Source organism: Zingiber officinale, chromosome 2B, assembly GCF_018446385.1.
Source record: "Zingiber officinale cultivar Zhangliang chromosome 2B, Zo_v1.1, whole genome shotgun sequence".
In the NCBI taxonomy this organism is placed as follows: Eukaryota; Viridiplantae; Streptophyta; class Magnoliopsida; order Zingiberales; family Zingiberaceae; genus Zingiber; species Zingiber officinale.
The window spans coordinates 103,567,855-103,595,472 of NC_055989.1; the positions used below are offsets into that span (position 1 = coordinate 103,567,855).

At 44.3% G+C, this 27,618-nt stretch overlaps 1 protein-coding gene across 4 annotated transcripts in view; it reads left to right on the plus strand.

Annotated features, from left to right (window-relative positions):
- The window catches only part of LOC122046591 (receptor-like serine/threonine-protein kinase SD1-7), a 40,897-nt gene that overhangs the window by 7,330 nt on the left and 5,949 nt on the right, over positions 1 to 27,618 (plus strand). Inside the window, exon 2 of one of the 4 annotated variants that reach the window (XM_042607364.1) lies at positions 26,230 to 26,280. The exons of the other annotated variants lie outside the window; for them this stretch is intronic. The gene's annotated coding sequence lies outside the window, so the exon portion shown is untranslated. The remainder of the gene's footprint in view (positions 1 to 26,229; positions 26,281 to 27,618) is intronic. 4 annotated transcript variants of the gene reach the window in all.

The window sequence follows — 27,618 nt, forward strand, 5'->3', positions numbered from 1 at the left end:
CGACCTTCCAATGGTTTGTTCCTTTCCATCTTGGTCGTGAGCTACTGTTTATAATTTATAAGGTACTGATAACATGATCCTCTGTGTGTGACACCACACACCATGTTATCTACAATATAAATTAATTGAACAACTACATTTATCATAAATGTAGACATTTGACCAATGTGATTCTTATTTCTAGATAAATGTTTATACCAAAAGCTAGGCTTTTAGTATACATCCTAACAATATGGACAGATATTTCCATAGATTTTATAGATGGGTTACCAATTTCATAAGGACAAACTACTATCATGGTGGTCGTTGATCGCTTCACAAAATATGCTTATTTTTGTTCGTTATCACATCCTTATATAGCTACCCATATTGGCCAAGTATTAGTTGATCATATAATCAAACTACATGGGCTACCAAGATCTATTGTCATTGATAGAGCTCCAGTATTTATAAGTAAATTTTAGAAAGAATTATTTCAATTACATGACACTAAACTTAATTTTAGCACATCCTACCACCCACTGTTAGATGGGCAAACAAAGGTGGTTAATCGATATTTATAGAATTATTTATGCCCCTTAACTGACGAAAGACTAAAGGAGTGGGTTGTTGGCTTCCGTGGGCAGAATGGTAGTACAAAACGACCTACCACTCAGCTATTAAGATTACCCCATTTGAAGCAATTTATGGATATGTACCACCCTTGATCAGCTCATACGCACATGGATCAATAGATGTGCATCAAGTCGATTAGATCATATGCACAAGGGACCAAATATTGCAACTTTTGAAAAGCAACTTATGCAATGCACAAGCAAAAATGAAGCAATTAGTCAACAAATATCGTTCAAAAAGAGAATTTGCAATAGAAAATTGGATTTTTCTAAGACTTCAACCATATAAATAGGTTTCAATTCGTCCTTCAACCTCTATGAGGTTACCACCAAAATTGTATGACCCTTATAAGGTAATAGAGCCTATTGGACCTATTATTTATCACCTAGAGCTTCTACAAGATTGTAAAATACACCATATATTTCATGTGTCTTGGTTAAAGAAGAAATTAGGTGATCATGTTTGAAAGTCGATGAGATGGATGTTGTGGATGTGGCGCTCCCGCTGACCTCCTGTGGACTTTGCTCCGAACTGCAACACAAGCAGCGTCAGTGTCGAGCCAGGGAAGGGGTCCTCGGCGATGGCCCTCCGACGCTCAAGCCAGTCTCCGGCGAATAAGAAGAAGCAAGTAGCTGAGTAACAAGAAGACTGTAGCGCCACAGTAAATATTGCATACCTCCGTCGATGCTTAGACCCCCCCCTTTATATAGGGCTTCGACAGCACGCGTGCATGCTTCCCAAGGTAAGCATGCATCTCAAAGCTTTCCCTGAAAAGATGTGTTAGTAAAGTGTCCCTGACATAGTACCTTAACGGGTCGAGCATATCTCTGAAGTGACAATGGAAGCTTCCGCCGTACAATCCTCTGTCTAACCATGCCACCTGCTAGCGGCACTAGCTCCCAAAAGGATGTCGAAAGATAGCTTGTTGTGCCTTCTTGTTGGCCGAGTGGAATAGCCGATCGGTTGGAATTTCATCATCCGTGTGTTGTCCGCTGTCGGGCCGAGTGGGATAGCCGCTTGGCCGGAAGTCCACTGTCCAAGTGTTGTCTGTTGCAGAGCCGAGCGGGATAGCCACTCGGCCGTAAGTCCACTGTCCTCTTGCTCTGTTGCTAAGGTCAAGTCTGCTGCTAGGTCGAGCGGAGAAGCCGCTCGACCGAAGTTGAACTCTATCGATGTCATGCCTCATTGTCTGACCGAGAGGGGTACCCTCTCGGCTCAGCTTTTGCACATCGTTCTCCCTTGAGCGTCAGGTGTTTGAATGCTCCCCGTGTCGAGGGCGACGGTGGATCATATCCTTCTCCCCGATCGGGGCATGCTTCGCCCGATCGGCCAATGCCTTATACGTGTTGACCACCTTGACTTTGACCTCCTTTGACCTCCATCGTGGCAGTAGGGTAGGGTCCCTCATCATCACCGCATCACAAGCCTCCCCCTCAAGTCTAGTCGATGGAGGTTGTAGTCCGACTGACTGGACAATTGTCCGAGTAGGTTTTCTCTCGATCGACCTTCGACACTGTGTGGTTGTCGATCGGGATAAGACCGACCCTCGCCGATCGACCTATTGAAGCTAATCGTTCGGGCATAGTTATGCCCCCTTGATCTGATCAGCACGACGAATGTCTGGACTTGTAAAAATTTGCCTTGGGTAGTCTCGGGTGAGCGCGAGCTAGGCTGACATCATCCAGATTTCTTGAAAATGATGCAAATCCTCGCTTATTAAGGCTGAGCACATTCCCACGCCTTCATTAATTGTCGACCCATGGCGATGCGCCATGTGTCACGCCTGATGCCATCGCACGCCTCATGTGACAGGCATGATGTGACGTTTGGCGGTTCAAATTCGACAGTGAGATCTTGACCTAGGTTTTCGCAACCTAGATCGGATGGCTCCGGTCGGCCGAGCCTGAAGCTTATAAGCCCGCCACGTCGCTTCCTTCGCAGTCTCCCTCGTGTCCTTCCGGTGACCATCTCTCTGCTTCTGTGCGATCCATTCTCCGACGATCCTCCACGCTTCTTCTCCTGCGACCTCTCCCTAGTAAGCTTTCTCCCCATCGTATTCCATCTTGAAGCTTTTCGACCTTCTTGTATTCCAGTGATACTCCAGTAGCTTTTCTTCCTCTTTGATCGCATTTCTTCCCCTCAACCTCCTTTTCATTTTTTGCTTTCACGATGTCAAGTTCTTCGCAGCTGTCTGCCTCTGTCCCTGGACCCTGGTACACATCCATGGAGTCTAGGTTCAATGGAGGCGACGCCGAGAGCTTGAGAGATGTATTCGAAATTCATTCTGATCATCAGATCATTCTACCTTCTCCGTCTGATCGGCCCAATTCTCCGCCAACTAGCTGTATCTATTTCTTTCGGGATCAGTTTATCGCCGGTCTACGGTTTCTGCTCCATCCCTTCATTTTCGCAGTTTGTAAATATTTTCGCATTTCCCTTGCTCAACTTGTGTCGAACTTTTTTCGACTGCTATGCGACATCGTTGTTTTGTTTTGTCTGCACGATATTCCTCTTACCCCCAGATCTTTCATTATTTTTATTACCCTAAACTGTCTGATCTGGGGACTTTCCTCTTCTAGTCTTGTGTTGGTTTAGTATTCTTCGACAAGATATCGACTTCTAACAAGCACTGGAAAGAATACTTTTACTGTTGGAGCAATCTCAATGGTCCGTGCGACCAAGTATTTTAGTGTTTGGGCAAAGAGTTTAAGTTAGGTTCACCCTTGTATTTGATATATGTACTTGAGTTATGCAGGACTACAAGATACACATGTGACTCAGGTTGACGGCTTCGGGTCCGGTGAAGGATGGAGCATCCGAGGGACCGTGGACAAGGCAGCGAGGACAAGGGCCGAGGGAAGCGACTTCAAGGCATACGCGAAGGATGACATTGGGGACGAGCCGCGAGATTGTATGCATCCGAGGGACGAGAGCCAAAGAGGAAGTAGGCTTGAAGGCAAAAGGTCAAGACTACGAAGGAAGCGTCAAATGAGTCGTAAGGGTGAGGGTCCAAGTGTTGTGAGAGAATGTACTCGGTACCAGTCGACTGCATGTTTCATCAGTCGGCTGGTGCAGTCGACTGGTCCAGTCGACTGGGAGTGAACAGAATGCTTCTGTTCGCTCAACCAGTATGGAGCAGTCGACTGCTAGTTTTAGCAGTCGACTGGTATCGAGCCGTTGGGAAGTAACGGTCGAATTTCCATAGAGGGCAGTCGACTGCATGTTTTGGCAGTCGACTGGTAGGCGAGATTTCCAACCAGCGGCCTATATAACCAAGGCTTGGAAGCTTCGTTATCTCTGACGAAATTGGACTTGGTTAAAGTCTAATTAGTAGTCTTTTGTGCTCAAGTGATCTTTGTGTGCCAAGAGGTCTTGGTTGGAGTTGTGGTGAGGTTTCTCCACCCACAAGGAGGTTGAGCTAGCTGGAGTTTGTCGGGGACTAATCTATTGACGGATTGAGGGATCGTCCACCTTACGGACACGTCGTGGAGTAGGAGCAAGTTATCTCCATACCACGTAAACGAACGTGTTAGCGGTTTACTTTCTTGTTCTTTCCTTTAGTCTTTAGCTTGTTTGTTTTATTTGTATTATTCCGCTACGCAAGCTAACATAGTGTAGGAAGCAATCGATTTGGGGGTGCCATCTATCTAACCCCCTTTAAGCCGGCCACCAATCCCTTACAAGTGGTATCAGAGCGAGGTCGCTCTCCGTTGGACTAACCGCCAAGGAAGCAAAGATGACCGGCTTAATTGAACCGCCAAGATTGAAGGTAGAGGCTTATGGGACATCACATATTGGATGATGAAGATGGAGGTCTTCTTCGACACGGATTGGGACACCATAATGGTGGTCAAAAAACCGTTCGAAGTCCCGAAGGACAAGAAAGGGAAGAAGCTCCGACCACGACATTGGATGGAGGAGCAAATCTCACGGTCAAAGGCAAACGACAAGGTAATATCTATATTAATTGATATTTTGCCTAATGACGTGATGAGCCGTGTAGGTAAATATGAGAACGCCCACGATTTGTGGAACAAGATAAAGAAGGTTCGATGGGAAGAACCTACGCCTACACAAGAAGAAGAAGAGCCCAAGGAGATGGGCTTAATGGCTCAAGATGAGGAGGAGTAACCGGAAGGTGACGAGCACTCAACTTCCGAGGAGGAGAAGAATGAAGAAAGGTCATCCACAAGTGTGGATGAGGAAGATGAGGTAGCATCTACATCCTCAAGAATTGAAGAAAATTCCAAGACAAGTGAAGAAGAAGAAGAGGTCTTGGAAGTGGTCAACCTAGCAAGCACCTCCACCGAAGTGAAGTCAAAGGATCATATAATATGCTTTGGGTGCAATGAAAAGGGACACTACAAGAGTAGATGTCCTATGCGTAAGAAAGAGGTAAATCCTAAACCCACTCAAGTTAATTTAGATACTAATTTGGGGTGTAGGAATGATGGTGCCAAGAAGAAGAAGGAGAAGAAGCACATTAGATGCTTCACTTGTGGTAAAATAGGGCACTACCACACCAAATGGCCAAGGAAGAGAGAGTTCAAGAAGTTGGTGCATTTGAGGATATGGGAAAAGAAGTGGAGGAAGAATGGAGGCTCGTGTCAAGGGGGAGCTCCAAAGGTAAAGGGTAAGGTAAACCCTAATTTAAATTTGAATTCAAATTTAAATTCCTCCATGCATGCTATAAATAATTCTTATTATTTACCCATGCAAAATTTTAGTTTCAAATATCATAATAGGAATAGGGTAATTGTAGATCATAACCCTAAGATGTCTATTCATGATAAATCTAGAAATGAGGAGACCCAAGGCATTAATCCTAAGAAGGGGAGACATATGCCTAGGAAGGGTAGGTCTAGGAATGTCCAATGTGGACAAGTCAATTCTAGGGTTAGGAACCTAGAAAGGGAAAATCAAGCTTTGAAGGCAAAGCTTGATAAATTGGAGAAACCCCTAGAAATATTTAATGTTGGATCTAAGGGTTGGGTAGTCAAAGACCCAACAATGATAGATCGGGTTTGGGATATCGATCTTGTGTCTCCAAGGCTAAGGGAAAGTCTTATGCTAGGGTTGCATATGACTATAGCAAGGAGAAGTCAATAAATGGCAAGGGAAAGTCATTTAAAGGTAAGAAGAAGTTAACCAAGGACAAGGTGTCAAAGGTTAAGAAAGTTAGGTTTGTAGGCCAAGTGTCACCGGAGGTGCACCAATGTGGCCTAGCTATTGAGTCACCTAGGGAAGTGGCTAAGACTAAGTGCTCTAGGGGGAGTTCTAAGAGTCAAGTTGGGACCCATGGCCAATGGATCTCAAGTGGATTTTACTTGGGAGTCTAGGTTGGGTCATGGAATGTGCCAAGTGGTTTGGAGACGGACTTGAGTCTCAAACCTAGGGTTTTGACACAATTGGTTTATGTTTCATGCAAGAAATATGACAAGTGAGGTCATATAGCATGAAAATTGGTTTTGGATGTATAGATGCCATATAAACCAATGCTAGGGATACATTATGGGTTAGTATGGGCAAATACATCAAGAGGAAGCCAAAACTAGGACTTTAGGTCAAGGTTTAATTGAACCATTTAGCTAGTTTTGGGTTTTGTGTCAATCTTGGGATTGGTGATAGATACATTTTTGGATGTATTTTTCCCAAGTAGACATGGGTAAAACAGACCTCTCCACAAAATTTGAAGATTTTTGGATGTCTGTGGAATATTTGGTGCATTTTTGAATTTGGGTCAAAAATGTTGAAAAGGGCCGAAACAGTGTGCCAGTCGACTGGTAACTGTACCAGTCGACTGGTAACAGTGAAAATCAAACACAGAATGGTTCTTTGTGCTATTTCGATGAGGCCAGTCGACTAGGGCAGTCGACTGATACCAGGCTGATTCTGTTTTCAGCTTTGGTTTGGAACCGCGTCAGCTCATATATGTGTATGAAATCCATGGGGGATGAATACACGAGTTTAGGGTCAATTTGGATGACAAGTTTTCAATAATTGGGATATTGTTCGAAAGATTTTTGGATGTTAGGCAAAGGGGGAGAAGTAAGGTTTAGTTGGGAAAACCTGAAAATGCCTTTGCGTAGGGGGAGCCTTGGGATAGGTTCTTAAAAAGCCCTGTGGGAAAATCCTAGCTCGATGGGGAGCATAGGTGTAGGGGGAGCCTTGTGATAGGTTCTTAAAAAAATCCTGTGGGAAAATTCTAGCTCAATGGGGAGCATAGGTGTAGGGGGACCCTTGTGATAGGTTCTTAAAAAGCCTTGTGGGAAAATCCTAGCTCAATGGGGAGCATAGGTGTAGGGGGAGCCTTGGGATAGGTTCCAATGCATGGTGCATTGATTCGACGTTGTAAGTCCAAGTGTGTAGCCTTGGCATCGTAAGTCCATTCGGCGGTGTAAGTCCAAGTGTGTAGGCTTGGCAACATAACTCCATTCGGCGGTGTAAGTCCAAGTGTGTAGGCTTGGCAACGTAAGTCCATTGTTTTTAACATATTGTTTTGTTATTATGTTTTCCCTAACTTAAACATATTGCCAAACGTCAAAAAGGGGGAGATTGTTGGAGCAATCTCAATGGTCCGTGCGACCATATGTTTTGGTATTTGGGCAAAGGGTTTAAGTTAGGTTCACCCCTGTATTTGATATGTGTACTTGAGTTGTGCAGGACTGCAGGATACACATGTAACTCAGATTGACAGCTTCGGGTCCGGTGAAGGATGGAGCATCCGAGGGACCGTGGACAAGGCAGCGAGGACAAGGGTTGAGGGAAGTGACTTCGAGGCATACTCAAAGGATGGCATTAGGGGTGAGCCGCGGGTTTGTATGCATCCGAGGGACGAGAGCCAAAGAGGAAGTAGGCTTGAAGGCAAAAGGTCAAGGCTATGAAGGAAGCGTCAAATGAGTTGTAAGGGTGAGGGTCCAAGTGCTGTGAGAGAATGTACTCGGTACCAGTCGACTGCATGTTTTATCAGTCGATTGGTGCAATCGACTGGGAGCGAACAAAATGTTTCTGTTCGCTCAACCAGTGTGGAGCAGTTGACTGCTAGTTTTAGTAGTCAACTGGTATCGAACCGTTGGGATGTAACGGTCAAATTTCCACAGAGGGCAGTCGACTCCATGTTTTGACAGTCGACTGGTAAATGGGGTTTCTAACTCGCGGCCTATATAACCAAGGCTTGGAAGCTTGGTTATCTCTGACAAAATTGGACTTGGTTAAAGTCCAATTAGTAGTCTTTTGTGCTCAAGTGATCTTTGTGTGCCAAGAGGTCTTGATTAGAGTTGTGGTGAGGTTTCTCCACCCACAAGGAGGTTGAGCTAGCCGGAGTTTGCCGGGGACTAATCCACCGACGGATTGAAGGATCGTCCACCTTACGGACACACCGTGGAGTAGGAACAAGTTATCTCCGAACCACGTAAACGAACGTGTTAGCAGTTTGCTTTCTTGTTCTTTCCTTTAGTCTTTAGCTTGTTTGTTTTATTTGTATTATTCCGCTGCGCAAGCTAACATAATGTAGGAAGCAATCGATTTGGGGGTGTCGTCTATCCAACCTCCTTTAAGCCGGCCACCGATCCCTTACATTTACTTCATGCACCTTCCCGAGCGGCCAGATTTCCTGATCCACTGGCAGCTCAAAGTGGCGCCTTAGCTTCCCTTGAAAAGCTGCAAGAGCCAATCAGACTACCTGAACGCAGCTTCGATGTTGGCCAGTCAGAAGTACGACATCCACAAGTTGTTGCTAGAGGGTGTCCTATATATCTTCGGCCTAAGTCCGATCTACACCCGGCTGCCGACCAGCCTAGGTATGAAGCTTCTTTAATTTTTCCTTTGATGCTAACTGATTTCTCTTTCTCTTTTGCAGCCGAAGTCATGATGCGAGCATGTCTGACCGGCAGGGCGAAGTTCAAGGACATCGCGATCAATATGGCAACTGTTGAAGAATTGAGAGCCGCGGCCTGCAGCCGGTCGGCTCACATGAAGAGCCCCAGGATGAGGGTGATGGGATGCCCATCTTGGTGAGCGAAGGCGAGGCCAACCATGCACTGAACGGAGAAGCAGCCGCGGGCTCACAACCTCCATCCAAGCGGCGTCCGATCCTCTCGGTTGAGGAGCCATCGAGCTCGGCCTCCTCCGATGTACCACTGAACTGGCGCAAGAGGCGTGATGTGCGTAAATATTATGATCATTTATGCATATTTTAACGCACATTCACTTTATTTATACGTATATATTCTTTGCATGATCGTCCCTTTTATCATGTACTCATCATAAATATTCTTTTGTTCGGATATCTGCTCTTTGTTTGGTTTTGTGTTGACAGGGACAACTTTCGGAGCAAAAACAGTGATTGTCGACGCACCAGAACGAGGCAGAGAACACGGTCGTGCAACCTCGCATGGTCGTGTGGCCAAACAAAAGAAGAGCAGTGCACGGCCGTGCAACTCTTGCACGGTCGTGCAGCCAAACTGAGACGGATCCTAGCATGGTCGTGCAAACTTGCACGACCGTGCCCCCCACGACAGCAGCCAAGCAATGCAAGGGTGTGTAATCCTGCACGGTCGTGTCCCAGGAGCAGAGCCCCAGATCTACACGGGTGTGCCAATTGGTACGGCCAGAGGCAAAAGAAGGCACGGTCGTGCCACATCTACACGGCCGTGCATCGCGGCCAGAGGCAAAAGAAGACACGGTCGTGCCATATCCACACGGGCGTACCGCCGCAGCCATGCCCTAACCTATAAAAGGATTCTAACCCTTCTCCTCGTGGGGGGAAGCGAGCCGTCAAAGGGAGAATCACCTTGGTGATGTTCCACACCGTCCAAGACCTCCGTCCAGCGATCCTTCATCACCACATCAACTCCAGAAGCAAAGGATTGGATCCGAAGATCACTCGTCGTTGTTGGATAAGCGTTCTTTCTCTTTCTCAATTCTTATTTGAGAATTGTATGCTTAATTACATTATGTCTTCGGGTTTTTCTCCGACGTCTATGGAGTAGATTACTTGTTCTAGGATTAGAGAGTAGTTGTGGATTGGTTTTGATGTAAGACTCACATTTATACCTTTATTCATTGGATGATTTTACTTGCTTTGTTTCAACTACTATGCATGAGACTTGTTGCGTATTAATTGATTGTGTAGGGATTGCTAACCTCGTAGAGAGAGTATCTTAGATCATATACCCGAGAGGCCCTAGTGACAGGGGTAACCCGTTCACGGACATCCAGGGTACTTCCTTGAAAGGAGAGGCAACTTCTCCACAAGGAAGTAAGAGACCAAACCAAGCTCTTATTTCTATCCTTAATGACACCAATTAGAGTTGTGTTCTTGTGATCTACCGAGGCGCCCTAGTGACAGGGGTTAACTGTGACAGGATTTCACAGGGATCTTCTCTATTTAGTGTTTAAGGATGGTTGCTTTAGCTTCAGGCGAATGCATGTTGATGAACAATGAGTAAAGGATAGAATGTGATACATCAATACCACCACAATGAAACTGAACTCCTAGAACTCTTCATAAACCAAATAATTACTCTCTCTTCACTAGTTCTCGTTTCCACTTCCCAATCTCTTTCCTTTAGATAACTTACAACCATCGGTAGTTTAGCTAATCCTAAGTGAACCATTGCTAGTGCTTATAACTAGTCCTCGTGGGATCGATAATATTTATTACTAACGATGAATCTGTGCACTTGCGGAATCGTAACAAGTTTTTGGCGCCGTTGTCGGGGGTTGCGTCTATAACATTAGCAAAAATCATATTAGATTAGACTAGACTTTGTTTTCTTCCTTTATCTTTCCTTTTTCTAATATTTTGCATTTTAGAGATAAATAATTTTATTTTTATTTTTCTTTATTTTTTGCAATTTTATTAAAACGTAAAAAAAATATTATTATTCCAACTCTTTTCTTTACTTTATTCCATATCTTGTTTTTGCATGCGAAGAGCTAATCTTTCAGAACAACTTCTACCGTTCGATCCAGAGATTGATAGAACTTTCTTGAGGAGAAGAAACTTACAAAAAACATTTCAAGTCCACAAGAATCATCAGAAATGGCTGTCAAACTGTTGAAGGATTACGCAGCATCTTATGCACGAGGGGTTCGGTCTAGCATCACTTGACCGCCAATCGAAGCCAACAATTTTGAAATCAAGCCTGTAGTAATCCACATGGTTCAACAGAATCAATTTGGAGGAGGACCGCACGATGATCCAAACCATCACTTAGAGCTTTTCTACGAGATTTGCGGTACTATGAAAGTGAGCGGGGTCCCTTCAGAATCAGTACGGTTACTTCTTTTTGGATTCTCCCTGAGAGACAGAGCCAAGCAGTAGCTAAATTCTCTTCCAGCAAACAGCATAACGTCTAGGGAGCAGTGTAAGCAGAAATTTCTGGACAAATTTTACCCGCCAAGCAAAACTGCCCACATGAAGAATTTGATCGCAAATTTCAAACAGATAGAATCAGAATCATTATTTGAAGCCTAGGACATGTTCAAAAGTATGCTGAGACAGTGCCCCCATTATGGCCTTGAGAAATAGCTGGTTCTATACACATTCTACAATGGAATCAACTATCACACGAATTTATCCCTCGATTCTGCAGCAGGAGGAGCATTAATGAACAAGAGCCTTGATGAAGCTGAAGAGATCATAGAGAATGTGGCGCAGAACCACCATTAGTGGGCAACCGAAAGATCTGGTGGTTCTTTCTCAGAGAATCCAATAAAGGTGTCAGGAAAATTCGACGTAGATGCAGTCACACTCATGTCTGCAAAGTTGGACGCTCTGACCAAGAAGCTTGAGGCAATGGGAAACAACACAGCCAATGCAATAGTATGTGTTTGCGAAACTTGCAGAAGTACGGATCACGCTCAAGATACTTGCCCCCTAGGGCCAATACAAGCATAGATAAACCAAGTTGAGCAATGTGATGTGATAGTGAGTTACAACCAAAAGCAAAATAATCCATACTCCAACACATACAACCCTGGATGGAGGAACCACCTAAATTTTTCGTACAGGAATAATCAGGACCAAGGACCAGCAAAACAAAGCTATCAACCTGGGCAACAGAGCTACTCATCTGGACAACAAACTTATCAACAACAGCAACCTTCACAATTGTCCAGAATCAAAAAGATGCTTGAAGAAGCTCTCTCAGAGCAAAAAGAGATGAAGAATGAGATCAAGCAATTGACTCAAAGACTGGAAAATTCTGAAAAATATCAAAGGATGCAAGACAGCCAGATAGCCCAGATAGCCCAATCTTTTTCAAGAGCACAAGGAACATTTCCAAGAAAGTCCGATATAAATCCGGTGGAACACTAGAACCGCATCTAGCTGAGGAGCGGACGAACTTTGGGAGACCCCCAAATCACTACTCAAAAAGGACTTCCCTCAGAGGAAGAGCCCTCTTCCCTAATGCCTAATCAGATCCAAAATAGGGATAGAGAGGAGATCACCAAGAAAGTTGAAGGAACTCTTCAAATTCCCCCATAAAGTTAGACAATTCCTTTCCCTCAGAAACTGATAACATCCCAAAAGGATGAAGAGTTCAACCGATTCTTGAAGAAGATTAAGGAAATTTACATAGAGGTACCACTGATAGATGCATTGCACCAAATGCCGAAGTTTGCAAAATTTTTAAAGGGTATTTTATCTAACAGGAGGCAGAAGGGCGACTTTGAGACCGTAGCATTAACAAAAAATTGCAGTGCTCTACTTATGGCAAATATTCCACCGAAACTTCAGGATCCAGAGAGTTTTTCCATACCTTGTAAAATTGATTCTGAACTCATACAGAAAGTTTTCTACGACTTGGGAGCCAGCGTTAGCCTACTTCCGTACTCATTATGTAAGAAGCTAGGACTCCAGAACATTAAACTGACTACTATGGCATTACAATTAGCTGACCATTCATATAGATACCCAATGGGAATAGTGGAAGACATGTCAGTAGAAGTAGGCGGATGAACCATTCTAATAGATTTCATTATCCTGGATATGGAGGAGGATCCCAAGATACCAATCATCCTTGGGAGACCATTCCTTGCCACCGCCGGAACCCTCATTGATGTGAAAAGTCATAAGTTATCCTTAGAAATCAGCAAAGAAAGGTTAGAATTTGATTTATCTGATTCTTCTAACTGTGCCCCCTCCTCTCAGGGAAATTCTAGCAAGATGAACATACATAAAGCTGAGGAATGCAGTTCCCAAGAGAGGTCCCCTCCAGCGAGCAATAAGAAATACATTTGTCCTGCACGAGCGAAACTAAAGGTGTAGACTGGAGCATTAACCCTAGGAGGAGAGTCGTGCTTCCATGGGTTTAGTCCACACTAACTGAAATGGGATCGAGCTAAAGACCTAAAACAAGCGCTTCTTGGGAGGCAACCCAAGGGTTTTTCATTCTAGTTCATCATTCCGTTTATCATTTTATTTCTCTAGTAAAATTTAAGTCGAGCACTTTTATTATTTCTTTATTTTTTGAATATTTATTTTCAGGATGTGCATAGCCTCCACGAGCTGACCATGAGCGTTTCATGGGTGTTGAGGTGTCAGAAGAACCAAAATGATGAAAGACGTGTCACCATGCGCTTAAGGGAGTCGGTCGTGTGACCCCACACGGTCGTGCGAAGCTGACAGAGGGATAAAGACCATTGGCCTTGCAACCTTGCATCATCGTGTGGCTTGTACAGAGAGGAAGAAAACACAGGCTATGCCAATTGGCACGGTCGTGCAAGAAGACCAGTGGAGAAGGAGACACAGGCTGCGCCAATTGGCACGATTGTGCGATCAAGGCAGAGAGGAAGAAGGTATGGGTTATGCCAACCGGCACGGTCGTACGACTTTAGTCGAGGGGAGAATAGAGGGGATCGTGCCAATTGGCACGACCGTGCAGAATCATGAAGAGGAGGGTGTGCAACCCTACACGGCCCAGCCCAAAATCCCTCCTTATTAGGTCACGGGTGTGCGGAGGCTTGCACTCCCGTGCCACCACCTTCACCCCTTCCTCATACCTCCTTTCTTTTCCTTTCTTCCTCCAACTTCCCAAGGTGCTACCACCCCTTCCCCACATTCATCTCACTCAAATCTACCTTTCTCGTCATCCGTGATGTCGAACTTCATCGAAGGGAGCTCTCGTCAAAGGAAAGGAAAAGAATTGTTGGTTGTCTCAAACGAGGAGAATGTACGCTTCAAAGGTATATCGAACAACTTCGGCATTACTTTCTCTAATGACGAACAATTGCATCGTTATCATTCTTTATCTAAACGTTCCATTTTGAGCACTAGGTTTATGGACCAAGAAACCTTAGAAGTATTGGGGTTTGGGAATGATATTGTTTGGTTGTTTGATAGAATAGGTTGGACTAACGTAATGGCCATGAAATACCCAACTTATCCTCGTATCGTCTTGAAAATTTTAAGCTCCATCACTGTTGATAATGTTCAAGGAGGAGGAAAATTAAAATTTCATTTATTTAATGATGATTATAAATGGAGTCTTGAAGATTTTAATATATGATATGATTTGCCTAGGGATGGAGCTTATATAATTCTACCTGTTTTTGAAAATTCAAACTTATGGGAGCAAATTGGTGGACACTCTTGCTTTAATCCACATGTTTCTAATGGTAGTAGTATCATTAACCTAATTTTTTGATATGTCCATATGATGATGAGGAACACGATATTTGGAAGGGGTGGTAAAGAAGGAATTGTAAGACTTTCAGACTTGTATTATTTATGGGCAATGGTAGAAAATGTGTCTATTAATTCAGGATATTTCTTTCTGAAGCACTTGGTAAAATTAGGAAAAAATTTCTCCCCTACCCCCCTTGTTTTAAGTGGATTGCTTACTCATATTGCAGTAGTATTAGGGTATGATCTGAGTGGTCTTGAAATGATTGAAGATGTTTATCGAATGGATTTAAATTTTTGTTTAACCACACGTTTGATTCGCCGAGAGGAATATGGGTATAGTCTTGTGATTAAGGATAGTTTTCCCCTTAGATTGCCCAACCTGGCTTTGACCACGATCCATGTTAAGGAGAATTGACGTTTGACTTTAGCAAAGCAATAGCTTAACCCACCTCCAACCTCCCTTCCTAGAAATATGACTTTGGTTAGTCAAGATATTTTGCGATTCGATTTCCAAGATTTCGCCCTATCATTGAGTCTCTTCATCATGACTTAGAACAAAATAATGAACTGTTCACTAGAAACATTTGCATGAAGGATGAGCGGTTTAAGTGTTTGCAGGAGTGTTTTAAGAGTGAGAGAGAGTTATGCACACGAATGCTTGAATTTATGGAGGCTCATAGAAAGAGAATGGTTTGGAACGGAGATTTTAGGTGGTATATGAGGAACTTTCAGAGTAATATTGATGAGTTGTTCGCATATCATAAACAGGTAAGGGACCTGAGATGGGTAGTTGAGACTTATCCTGAGCTTCTAGATCTCCTCGACCTTCAGCCTCATCGACCATTTTGATTTCATCGGGATGATGAAAAGTCTAAGTCTGGGGGGTGTTGTGTCTGCACAACCTGAGTCGAGTCGAGTTTTTCTTTTATTTCTACATATTTTATTAGTCTGCTTTGTTTATTCATATTTTATTAGTTTCATATTTCTATTTGCATCTCATTTTCACTTTCATACTTGAATATATATATATAAGGGTTTTGAGGCATATTTGAGAACATCAAACCTTCTACTTTTTTCTGCTACTTGTCCAATAGCAAAATGACTAGCATTTTCTTAGTTCATGTGTTGTCAAGATAGTGTTAGTATGTTTGGTGTATCTCCTTTCTCTATCTTTGGTAGTATGAAATAAGCTAAATATTGTATGGAGTTTGATATAAGTCTTAGTCTAACCTTAAGGATCTTATTTTCATTACACTTAAGTACTTAAGCTTGAATAGTAGAAATATTTTTGAAATAGTTATGATTCATCCAAATTGTTTAGTACTTTTGTTCCCATGGTGATTTCTTATTTACATTTTAGTTACTGGATGACCTCGGATCATGGAAGCTCATTTGGAAAAATCTAAATTCCAACATATGCATCTCGCATTTGTGATTAGTGCTACACCTCTTTAGCACAAAAAAAAAATTGAATAAGGGATAAAAAAATAATTGTCGTGAGTGGAAACTAACAATTCACTCTTTTGAGACCGAGTTAGGTTACTGGGGAAATGAATGTTATGTTTCTCTTGATTCCGAGTAGTATCCTTTGAGACCTTGTGTAAATTAAGGAAAACGAACAAAGTGTGTAGCAGATAAGTGTCTATCACCGGGAACATTAGAAACTCAATTGTATGACGACTTAACTAAGACAGAGAATTGAAACTTGAAGAGTTTGAATTACTTATTGCACCGAGCACAAAGAACTTATGATTATGTCATACTTAGGTTACTCCACAATCGTGCTTATCAATGAAACTAGTTGATAGAGTTAGGCGAATGCACTAGGGATTATGAAACACTGCAGGAACTCATGAACATAGTTTGCAGCGTTTTGCTTGAGGACAAGCAAAAGTTCAAGTCTGGGGGTGTGATGTGCGTAAATATTATGATCATTTATGCATGTTTTAATGCACATTCATTTGCTTTATACATATATATTCTTTGCATGATCATCTCTTTTATCATGTACTCATCATAAATACTCTTTTGTTCAGATATCTGCTCTTTGTTTGGTTTTGTGTTGACAGGGACAACTTTCGAAGCAAAAATAGTGATTGTCGATGCACAGGAACGAGGCAGAGAACACGATCGTGCAACCTCGCACGATCGTGTGGCCAAACAGAAGAAGAGCAGTGCACGACCATGCAACTGTTGCACGACCGTGCGACCAAACTGAGACGGATCATTGCATGGTCGTGCAAACTTGCACGGACGTGCCCCCCACGATAGTAGCCAAGCAATGCATGGTCGTGCAATCCTGCATGACCGTGTCCCAAGAGCAGAGCCCCAAATCCACACGATCGTGCCAATTGGCACGGTCGTGCAGCACGGCCAGAGGCAAAAGAAGGCACGGTCGTGCCACATCTGCACGACCGTGCAGCGCGACCAGAGGAAAAAGAAGGCATGGTCGTGCCACATCCACACGGTCGTGTTGCCGCAGCCGTGCCCTAGCCTGTAAAAGGGTTCTAACCCTTCTCCTCGCTGGGGGAAGTGAGCCGTCAAAGGGAGAATCACCTTGGTGTCGTTCCACGCCGTCCAGGACCTCTATCCAGCGATCCTTCTGTTGGTCCCCGTGGGTGTTTTGATGTGATCAACCAAGTTGGTTAGGTCCTGCTTTGTTTGATCCCTGTGTCTGAGTGTGAAGGAGCTTAGGAGCGCAGGAAGTCGAGCGGAAGACGCAGATAGCGAGAAGGACGGCACGGGAAGGGAGTCAACGGGCTCGGTGCATTTGAAGGACGAGAGAGCTGTGGAAGAGTACTCCGGTGGAGCGAGAAGAACGTGCACGACATTCAAGGGACGAGAAACCGGACGGAAGCCTGCTCGAGGAGAAGGCCGGGAATTGGGTTCGGGTGAGCCCTATTCCGGTTGGCCGCAATCACCCAAAAGATCGAAGCGTCGGAAGTCAAAGCGAAGCAAAGAAGCAAGTTGGAATTCAAGCTGCCAGCTTGGAGGCGCCTCCATCAGGCTTGGAGGCGCCTCCATCTTGAAGGCGCCTTCAGCCTTGTTGAAGGCGCCTCCATCTTGAAGGCGCCTTCAGCCTTGTTGAAGGCGCCTTCAACAGGTCAAAATTGATCATTTGCGCTGCGGATAAAGTTTTATCCTCTCACCCATTGGAGGCGCCTTGGACCTCTATTGGAGGCACCTTGGACCCTCGAGATCAGATTTCCAGAGGCTATTTAAAGGCCCCTGGAGTTAGGAATTTAACACAACTCAAGCAATCAATTGTGTAGTCATTCCTAGCAATAGTTCTAAGCTTCCAAAGTGTAAAAGGCTTCTCCGCCTTCAGTAAAGGAGATTCTTTTTAGTGCGCTTCTCATTGCCCTGGATTAACAACCTCCTTGGTTGTAACCAGGTTAAATTCCTATTTATTTTCTGTTTACTGCTTTATTACTTTACTGCTATATTTACTATTGCACTAATTGAGTTGAAAGCACGAGGAGGGTATAGTTTATTTTTGTTTTCAGCAATTCACCCCCCTCTTGCCGACCTCCGTTGCACCTACAATTTGATATCAGAGCCTGATCGTCTCAGAAGGACTAACCGCCAACTGAAGCACTACGATCAAGACGATGGCCAGAGCGAACATCTATCCCTCGAAGTTCGACGGAGACTTCGCCACATGGAAGCGCAAAATGGAGGTATTTTTTAAAACTGAATTTGACATTCTTTTAATAATGAGATATGGCTATGCAGTTCCGAAAGATAAGGAGGAAAACACCTGGACGAAAAAGGAGCAAGCAGATTTCGTCGCCAACGGAAAGGCTGAGTTCCATCTACTCAGTGTTATGCCGCCTCAGGAGGTAAATCGGATCGGAAGCTACGACTCCGCAAAAGATCTCTGGGAAAATTCCTGGAGCTTCACGAAGGTACCTCCGAAGCAAAGCTAGCGAGGCGCAACATCCTCCGGACCCAGTTGACGAACCTCCGGATGAACCAAGGCGAGAAGGTAGCGCAACACCAAGCGAAGATCAAAGAGCTAATAACTCAACTCAACAACCTTGGAGAAGAAGTAACGAACCGGGACTCGATCCGGTACGCGCTCAACGCTTTCCCGAGAACTCCCGATTGGGCCTCCTTAGTAGATGCGTACTACATGTCTAAGGACTTCGAGGTAAGTACTTTAGAACAATTGTTTTCCACTTTTGAACTTCACGAATCTCGAGTTTCAGAGCCCAATGGAGTAGAAAAGACCAGTCAAAACATTGCCTTAAAGGCAAAAATGAATAGTTCTGACTCCGAAGCCTCAGTCGACGAATCAGAAGCGGCACTACTAGTAAGACGCTTCAATAAATTTTTTAAATCTAACAAATTTAGATCGCAGAGGCATGAGAGAAAAAGAAGAAAGACTCGTTGCTACAACTGCAACGAAGAAGGGCACATCAAGGATGACTGCCCGAAATTGAAGAGCAAGCAAAAGGAGAAGGCAAAGACCAAGTACAAGAAACCAGAATCCTCCAAACACAAGAACCTGAAGGCCACTTAGTCAGACTCATCCTCCGAATCAGACGTCGAAGAATTCTCGGGGATAGCTCTAATAGCTAACCATCAGCTGGAAGAAGAGTCAAGCTCAGAGATGAGTATCGATAAAGGGGGAGGAAAATCAGAAGAAGAAAGCAGCAGTGAAGGGGGAGCGTCACCAGATCAGGTAAGTAAGGTAAGTAATCTAACCCTGACTCAGTCTTTTAAATTTATCAAGTCTCTGTCCAAAGAATTAGATCAATTAGAAAAAGAAAATACTGAATTGAAATTGATCCTTGCAAAAGCATGCTCAGTAGAAAAGTATGATAATTTAAAGTTAGAAAATGAAAAATTAAAAGTTGAAATTGAGAAATTGAAATATCATGATGCATGCTTAAATAAATTTCCTAAATCAAAATTAAGAATTTATGGAAAATTAAATTAGTACATTAGAAAACACCAGGGTCAACTTAGAAAAGTGCCCAAAAATTATGTACCCCCTAAGTTTTTTACCAACCCTGTAGAAAGAAACCTTTATTGGGTTCCAAAATTTTTGCTAGTTTAAATTTCTCTTTTAGTTAAAAGCTTATAGTGAGAAAACTAAATATTGAAATTTTTTATGGAAGCTTTGTCTAAGGAAGTGGTTGTTGCTCCAATAACCAAGAAGGCCTAGTGCCTCGCCACGACCTGGAAGCTAAAATATTGAAAAAAATGTTTAATTAATTTTCTGAAAAAGCATTAAACAAGAATTAAATAATGATTTGAAAGTTTTTCAAATATTTTTGAAAAATTCTAAAATATTGATTTTGACTTAGAAATTATTGTGAAAAAGTCATAGATTTTTTTTCTCTTAGAATTTTATTTAAATCTCAGTTATTTTTACTAAGAATTATTTTTAAAAATTAATTTTTCCTTGGAAAATTTTTGAAAAATTCAAAAATTCATTTGACTTGAAATTTTTTTAAAAATTCAAAAATTTATTTAACTTAGAAAAGTTTTTCAAAAACCTCATTATTACTTAGAATTTTTTTAAAAAAAATCAATTTTCTGAGACATCATTTTTATTAAATGGAAATTTTATCTAAAGTTAAAAAAATTTCAAAAATATTTTTTGAGTTATCACCCCATTTTTGCTGTGATCAAAGGGGGAGAGAAAGGTACAAGCTTAGAGAAGTACATATTTAGGGGGAGAACATTTTTTGCTTAAAATTAAAAATATTCTTTTTGTAGTTTAGAAAGGTACAAGCTTAGAGAAGTACATATTTAGGGGGAGAACATTTTTTGTTTAAAATTAAAAATATTCTTTTTGTAGTTGTAATTTTATTTATTGCAAACTAATGCTTAATATGTGAGTTTAGTAATTTTTCTTTTAAAATTACTTTTTTTATCTATTATTACTCTAACTTGAACTTGGGTTGATGCACATCAAAAAGGGAGAGATTGTTGGTCTTCGTGGGTGTTTTGATGTGATCAACCAAGTTGGTTAGGTCCTGCTTTGTTTGATCCCTGTGTCTGAGTGTGCAGGAGCTTAGGAGCATAGGAAGTCGAGCAGAAGACGCAGCTAACGAGAAAGACGGCACGGGAAGGGAGTCGACGGGCTCGGTGCGTCCGAAGGACGAGAGAGCTGCGGAAGAGTACTCCGGTGGAGCGAGAAGAACGTGTGCGGCGTTCGAGGGATGAGAAGCTGGACGGAAGCCTGCTCGAGGAGAAGGTCGGGAATTGGGTTCGGGTGAGCCCTATTCCGGTTAGCCGCAATCACCCAAAAGATCGAAGCGTCGGAAGTCAAAGCGAAGCAAAGAAGTAAGCTGGAATTCAAACTGCCAGCTTGGAGGCGCCTCCATCAGGCTTGGAGGCGCCTCCATCTTGAAGGCGCCTCCATCAGGCTTGGAGGTGCCTCCAGCTTGAAGGCGCCTTCAGCCTTGTTGAAGGCAGCTTCAACAGGTCAAAACTGACCGTTTGCGCTGCGGATAAAGTTTTTTCCGCTCACCCATTGGAGGCGCCTTGGACCTCTATTGGAGGCACCTTGGACCCTCGAGATCAGATTTCCAGATGCTATTTAAAGGCCCCTGGAGCTAGGAATTTAACACAACTCAAGCAATCAATTGTGTAGCCATTCCTAGCAATAGTTCTAAGCTTCCAAAGTATAAAAGGCTTCTCCGCCTTCAGTAAAGGAGATTCTTTTTAGTGCGCTTCTCATTGCCCTGGATTAACAACCTCCTTGGTTGTAACCAAGTTAAATTCCTGTTACTGCTTTATTACTTTACTGCTTTATTTACTATTGCACTAATTGAGTTGAAAGCACGAGGAGGGTATAGTTTATTTTTGTTTTCAACAATTCACCCCCCTCTTGCCGGCCTTCGCTGCACCTACACCTTCATCACCACATCAACTCCAGAAGCAAAGGATTGGATCCGAAGATCGCTCGTCGTCATTGGATAAGCGTCCTTTCTCTTTCTCTCTTCTTGTTTGAGAATTGTATGCTTAATTATATTATGTCTTCGGTTTTTCTCCGGTGTCTATGGAGTAGATTCCTTGTTCTAGGATTAGGGAGTAGTTGTGGATTGGTTTTGATGTAAGACTCACATTTATGCCTTTATTCATTGGATGATTTCGCTTGCTTTGTTTCAACTACTATGCATGAGACTTGTTGCGTATTAATTGATTGTGTAGGGATTGCTAACCTCGTAGAGAGAGTATCTTAGATCGTATACCCGAGGGGCCCTAGTGACAGGGTAACCCGTTCACGGACATCTAGGGTACTTTCTTGAAAGGAGAGGCAACTTCTCCACAAGGAAGCAAGAGACCAAACCAAGCTCTTATTTCTATCCTTAATGACACCAATTAGAGTTGCGTTCTTGTGATCTACTGAGGCGCCCTAGTGACAGGGGTTAATTGTGACGGGATTTCACAAGGATCTTCTCTATTTAGTGCTTAAGGATTGTTGCTTTAGCTTCCGGCGAATGCATGTTGATGGACAATGAGTAAAGGATAGAATGTGATACATCAATACCACCACAATGAAACCGAACTCCTAGAACTCTTCATAAACCAAATAATTACTCTCTCTTCACTAGTTCTCATTTCCACTTCTCAATCTCTTTCCTTTAGATAACTTACAACCATTGGTAGTTTAGCTAATCCTAAGTGAACCATTGATAGTGCTTATAACCAGTCCTCGTGGGATCGATAATCTTTATTACTGACGACGAATCCGTGTACTTGCAGAATCGTAACAAGGCGCCAAGCAAAGCCCTCATCGCGCTCTGCTACCTCAGGCTCACAGTCTGCCAAGCGGGTCGAAACTTCAACCCCAACTCCGATTCAAGAAATGGCAGCCTTTGTGTGTTCTGATTGGATGCCCTCCTTAGCTAATCTATCGTAGGAGACTCTCGTCGCGTCGCTAGTGGCTTTCATGCCACCACCTTCGAAGCCCTCAAAGGTAAAAAAGGCCAGCATCCGTTTGGCATCTTCCTTCCGACCGTCCGGCCAAGCGACTTCGGCTTAATTAGCCCCGAGCGGCCAACGTCACATAACGGTGATCCTCCACCTGCCCATCGAAGAATATAGCGAGCCGAACGCTAGATCTCGAGGCCCCGAGCACCATATCATCATCTAGAGGCCACTCGCTAAGATATGGGAGGGCACCCGAGCTTGTGCGGCAATGATGCCTTCGGGTGCGCTCGCGAACATTCATACCTAGATGTCCACTAGGATAAGTGTTTCCTCTATTGTACCTTCTTATATTACCTACGATCAACACTGGCCTTCCCTTGCTCATCCGCAGTACTGGGTGGAGAGACTGGCCATGTGCCACAGGCTCGCAATTTTGGAAGAGGATGTGAAGTGATTAAAGGCTTCGAGAGGCCAATCCTCCGCCGCTCAGGAACATATAGACGCCGAGGTGGCCTGGCTTCAAGCTGCTCTGGAGAAGAGCGATAAATTGCTTGAGGCTGAATGGGCCAAGAGTGCCGGTTAGGCCACGATGCTAGAGAGACTCAATAAACAGGTCGCTACTTTTGATAATAAGATCGAGTCGGCCACTGCGTAGAAGAACCGGGCCATCGCCGACCTTGACGAGAAGAACAAGGAGGCCCAGTCCCTCTCCCAAAAGCTTAAGGAAGCTGAGGACTTCCTAGTCGCCGAGCGGCACAGTCGATCAGCTGAGGAGGCTGCTCTTCGAGGCCAGCTCGTCGATAAAGATAAGGAGTTGTCCACTACAAAGGACGAACTGGAGGGCTCCCGAGCGGCCTTGAGGATTTATCAAGATGCCGAGGTGAGTAGGTTTGATACCATGAAGCAAGCCTACATCCATTCGAACACATTCTACGACAAAGTCACCGACCGGACCCTTCGACTATTTGACTTGGCAATCAACGGGACGATCGATCAGCTCCGCGAGGGAGGCCACCTGTCGATCACTCTGACCAGCAATGTCATCAGCCGGGACAAGCTCACTGGCGCGCTGCCCGACGATGTCTTGGACTATCTTGAGTGAGGCAGAGCCCTGTAAACTATAAAATCTTTGAAGTTTAAGTGCATGTTCGTCCGTTCGGACATGCTTTACCTCTTTGTTTTTCAACTCCTTGAGTATTGCAAAAGTTCGTGGCCTCATTTATGATTATTCTATCAGCCGATCGACCCCTCTGGTATTCAGAATCCATGATTCCGTGATCTCCCGCTCGACCCTAGGAGTATTTTAAAGAATAGTGTCGAATGGTCGCTATATTCTGAAGACTACGAGCTTTTGAGTAGCCCGGGTTCACGGTCGGCTATTCATCGACACTTACCCGCTTATTGAGCTTTCGAAGACTGATCGAACCTGAATGGGGGAGACCAAGAAACCCGTGTGCTGGTCCGAGACCAGAGAAGATCACTCGACCCCGAACGGGGGAGGTTGAAATCCAAGGTGTTGGTTGAAGACGAGTAAAAATCGCTCTATCTCGAATGGAGGAGATAGATGCTCTGATAAGTTGGTCCATGACCAGTGAAAATCGCTCGACCCCAAATGAGAGAGGTAAGGGAATTGACCCCGACCGGTCAGCACGAGAGTTTCCAAACTCGGTCGATCGGTACGGGAGTATCTGACTCAAGGGTTTATAGTCGTCGCTCGACTGTTGATGAAGACCCGGGTTTTAGGTCGCCTCTCGGCCATTGTTGAAGAATATGCGAAGACTCGAGTTTAAGTTCGCCGCTCGACCGTTGATGTAGACTCGAGTTTAACATCGTCGCTCGACGATTTGATGTAGACCCGCGTTTAACGTCGCTACTTGACAATTTGATGTAGACCCACGTTTACCGTCGTCGTTCAACCGTCGATGGAGACAAGGGTTTAAGATCGCCGCTCGACCGTTGGTGGAGACAAAAGTTTAACATCACCGCTTGATGATTTTATGTAGACCCGTGTTTAACGTCACCGCTCGACGGTCGGTGGAGATAAGGGTTTAACGTCGTCACTCAACGATTTGTGGAGATAAGGGTTTAACGTTGTCGCTCGACGATTTGATGTAGACCCGTGTTTAACGTCGCCGCTCGACGGTCGGTGGAGACAAGGGTTTAACATCGCCACTCGACGATCAGTAGATACAAGGGTTTAACGTCATCGCTTGATGGTTTGATGTAGACTCAGGTTTAAGGTCATCGCTCAACCGTTGACATGATCTCGGGTTTAAGGTCGCCGCTCGACCGATGAGAAAGATGTACTTCACGAGGCTTTTGCTTTTTTATTCGATTTTGCCCTACGCTCGAGAGATACAAGAAATACAGTACATAGTATTCGCTCGCGTACCTCTCATCCAGCCCTATAGGATTGAAGATGGTTCGCACTCCATGGCCTCTCGAGTTGCCTTCCCTCTTCATCCTCCAAATAGTAGGCGCCCGAATGGAGCTTCTGCTTGACCTTGAACGGTCCTGCCCATGGTGCCTCGAGTTTGGTGACGTCGCCGACCGACTTCACTTTCTTCCAGACGAAGTCGCCGACCTGGAAGGACCTCGGAATCACTCACTTGTTGTAGTTCTGCTTCATTTGTTGTCGGTATGTCGATAGCCGAACTACTACTTTTACCCGCGTTTCGTCCACCAAGTCAAGCTTCATCAGCCTCCGTTCAGCATTCCCTTCGTCGTAGAGCTGCACCCGATCAGATTCCACTCCAACCTCCACGAGGACAATCGCTTCACTGTCATACACCAACTGGAATGGGGTTGCACAGGTCGCCTCCTTTGGAGTTGTGCGGAGAGCCCATAACACATTGGGGAGCTCATCGACCCAGTTGTCTCCCATGTGGTCGAGTCGAGCACATAAAACTCTGAAGATTTCCCGATTGACGACTTCGACTTGCCCGTTGCCCTGGGGTAGGCCACCGAGGTGAAGGCTTGTTGGATGCCATAGCCTTCACACCATTCTCTAAGCTCCCAGTCGGCGAACTGTCTTCCGTTGTCCGATACGAGTCGGTGTGGGATTCCGAATCGACAAATAATATTTTGCCAAATAAATTTGATGACCATCTGCTCGGTGATTCTTGCGAGCGGCTCGGCTTCCACCCACTTAGAGAAGTAGTCGACCATGACGAGGAGAAACTTCTGCTGACCGGTCACTATTGGGAATGGTCCAACGATATCCATGCCCCATTGGTCGAACGAGCATGATACCGTGGATGCCTTCATTTCTTCGATCGGTTGGTGCGACATGTTGTGATACTTCTGGCAGAACAAGCAAGTGTCCATTGTCCAAGTGGCGTCTTCTTGGAGGGTTGGCCAAAAATATCCGACCAGGAGTATCTTTTGGGCTAATGCACGGCCGCCCAGATGACCTCCGCAAGATCCTTAGGGCACCTCCTTCAGGATGTACTCGACGTCTTCCGCTCCGACGCACTTGAGGAGGGGCCTGGAGAAGACTCGCTTGTAAAGTTGGTCCCCCACTAAGGTGAATCGTCCGACCCTCTTCTTCAGCAAGCGAGTTTCTTCCGGATAGGCAAGTGCAGCTCCTGACCACAAGAACTCTGTCAAGGATGTTCTCTAGTCGTTCGGGAAGGTTATTCCCTCTATTCGGTCGATGTGCGCCACAAGTGAAACTTGCTCGATTGGCTGACCTATGACGAACGGCTTTAACGAACTGGCTAGTTTCGCTAACTCATCCGCCACCTAGTTCTCCAATCGGGGGATCTTCTGTATAACGACCTCCTGGAAGTTGGTCTTCAACTTCTCGAAAGCCTCTGCATAGAGCCTCAGCCGTCCGTTGCTTATCTCAAATGTCCCGGATAGTTGTTGAGCGGCGAACTGAGAGTCTGAGTGGATGAGGACTTTGACTGCTCCCACGTGTCGAGTGATGTGCGTAGATCTTATGATCATTTATACATGTTTTGATGCACATTCACTTACTTTATTCATGTATATTTTGTGCATGTTCACCTCTCTTAGCATATATTTAGCATAAATATTCTTTTGTTCAGAGATCTACTCTTTGTGTGTTTTCTTGTTGACAGGACGTGATTTGGAGCAGAAACAAAGCTTAAGTGGAGTCTAGAGCTTCCAAGGTGTCGTGTCCAGGCCCTGTGAAATTTTTGCACTATAGACTAAAACCAAAATGGTCATAACTTTCTACTCAGTTGGAGTTTTGGGCTGTTCTTTATACCAAATTGTAGATAACTTCAAGATCTACAACTTTGATGAAGACCTAAACACAATAATACCACGTTAAGATGTGCTAAAATGATCTACACGGCCTTGATACAATTCTACATATCTAGAGCAAAAGGAAGTCACGGCTGTGGCAATTCGTACAGCCGTGCGGTGTAACAAGAGCAGAAGGAAGGCACGACCGTGTCAATTCACACGGCCGTGTGGTGTAACCAGTGCAGAAGGAAGGCACGGTCGTGTCAATTCGTACGATCGTGCGGTGTAACCAGTGCAGAAGGAAGGCATGACCTTGTCAATTCGCACGATCATGCGGTGTAACCAGTGCAGAAGGAAGGCACGGTCGTGCAGATCTCGCACGGTCGTGCCACTCAACCCAAAGGGAGGATGCAGTTGGACGTGCGGATCTCGCACGGCTATGGCACGGGTCGTGCGGCGCCCGTGCCCTATCTTATAAAAGGGTCAAGAACCCTATTTTTGGGATCATCTTTGGTTCAGGACTTCATTCCTCTCTTTGGAAAAAGGTTCTCCCCTTCGAGGGAAACCCTAGAGCTTTATCCACTGTCATCCATTGACGTTCCATCCATCTCCAGAGCAAGGAGACATCCCCAAGACATCGAAAACCTCGGCAAGCATATCTTCTTCCCCTTCTTCTCATATCAAGGGTTGTAAGTATGCTTTACTTTATATTTTAGGGTTGTTCTTCCCTCACAATGGAGTAGATATCCTCTTCTAGGATTAGGAAGTATTTGTAATGTGATGGAGATGTAGAACTATGTAGATTCGCCTTATTTCTATTCAATGACTTTTTAATACCTTGTTCATGATGAATTGTGTGTGTGACATATTTATATTTCTTTGCATGCTTTGTTGATTGATGTGGAGGATTGTTAATCATGCAAAGGGGATGCCCTAGAACATATTGACCAAGGTGCCCTAGTGACAGGGGTAACCCTTTCCGGACGTCTAGGAAGTTCCCTTAAAAGGAGAAACACTCCCTTAGGAATTGCTGCTCTCGTAGAAAGAGTGCTTTAGATTGTATACTCGAGGGGCCCTAGTGACAAGGGTAACCCGTTCACGGACGTCTAGGACATTCTCTTGAAAGGAGAGGCAATTCCTCTATAAGGAAGTAGGAAATCGTACCAAATCTCTACCTTTATCCTTATTGTTATTTACTAGACATGTATTCTTGTGATCTACCGAGGCGCTCTCGTGACAGGGGTTAACCGTTACAGGAT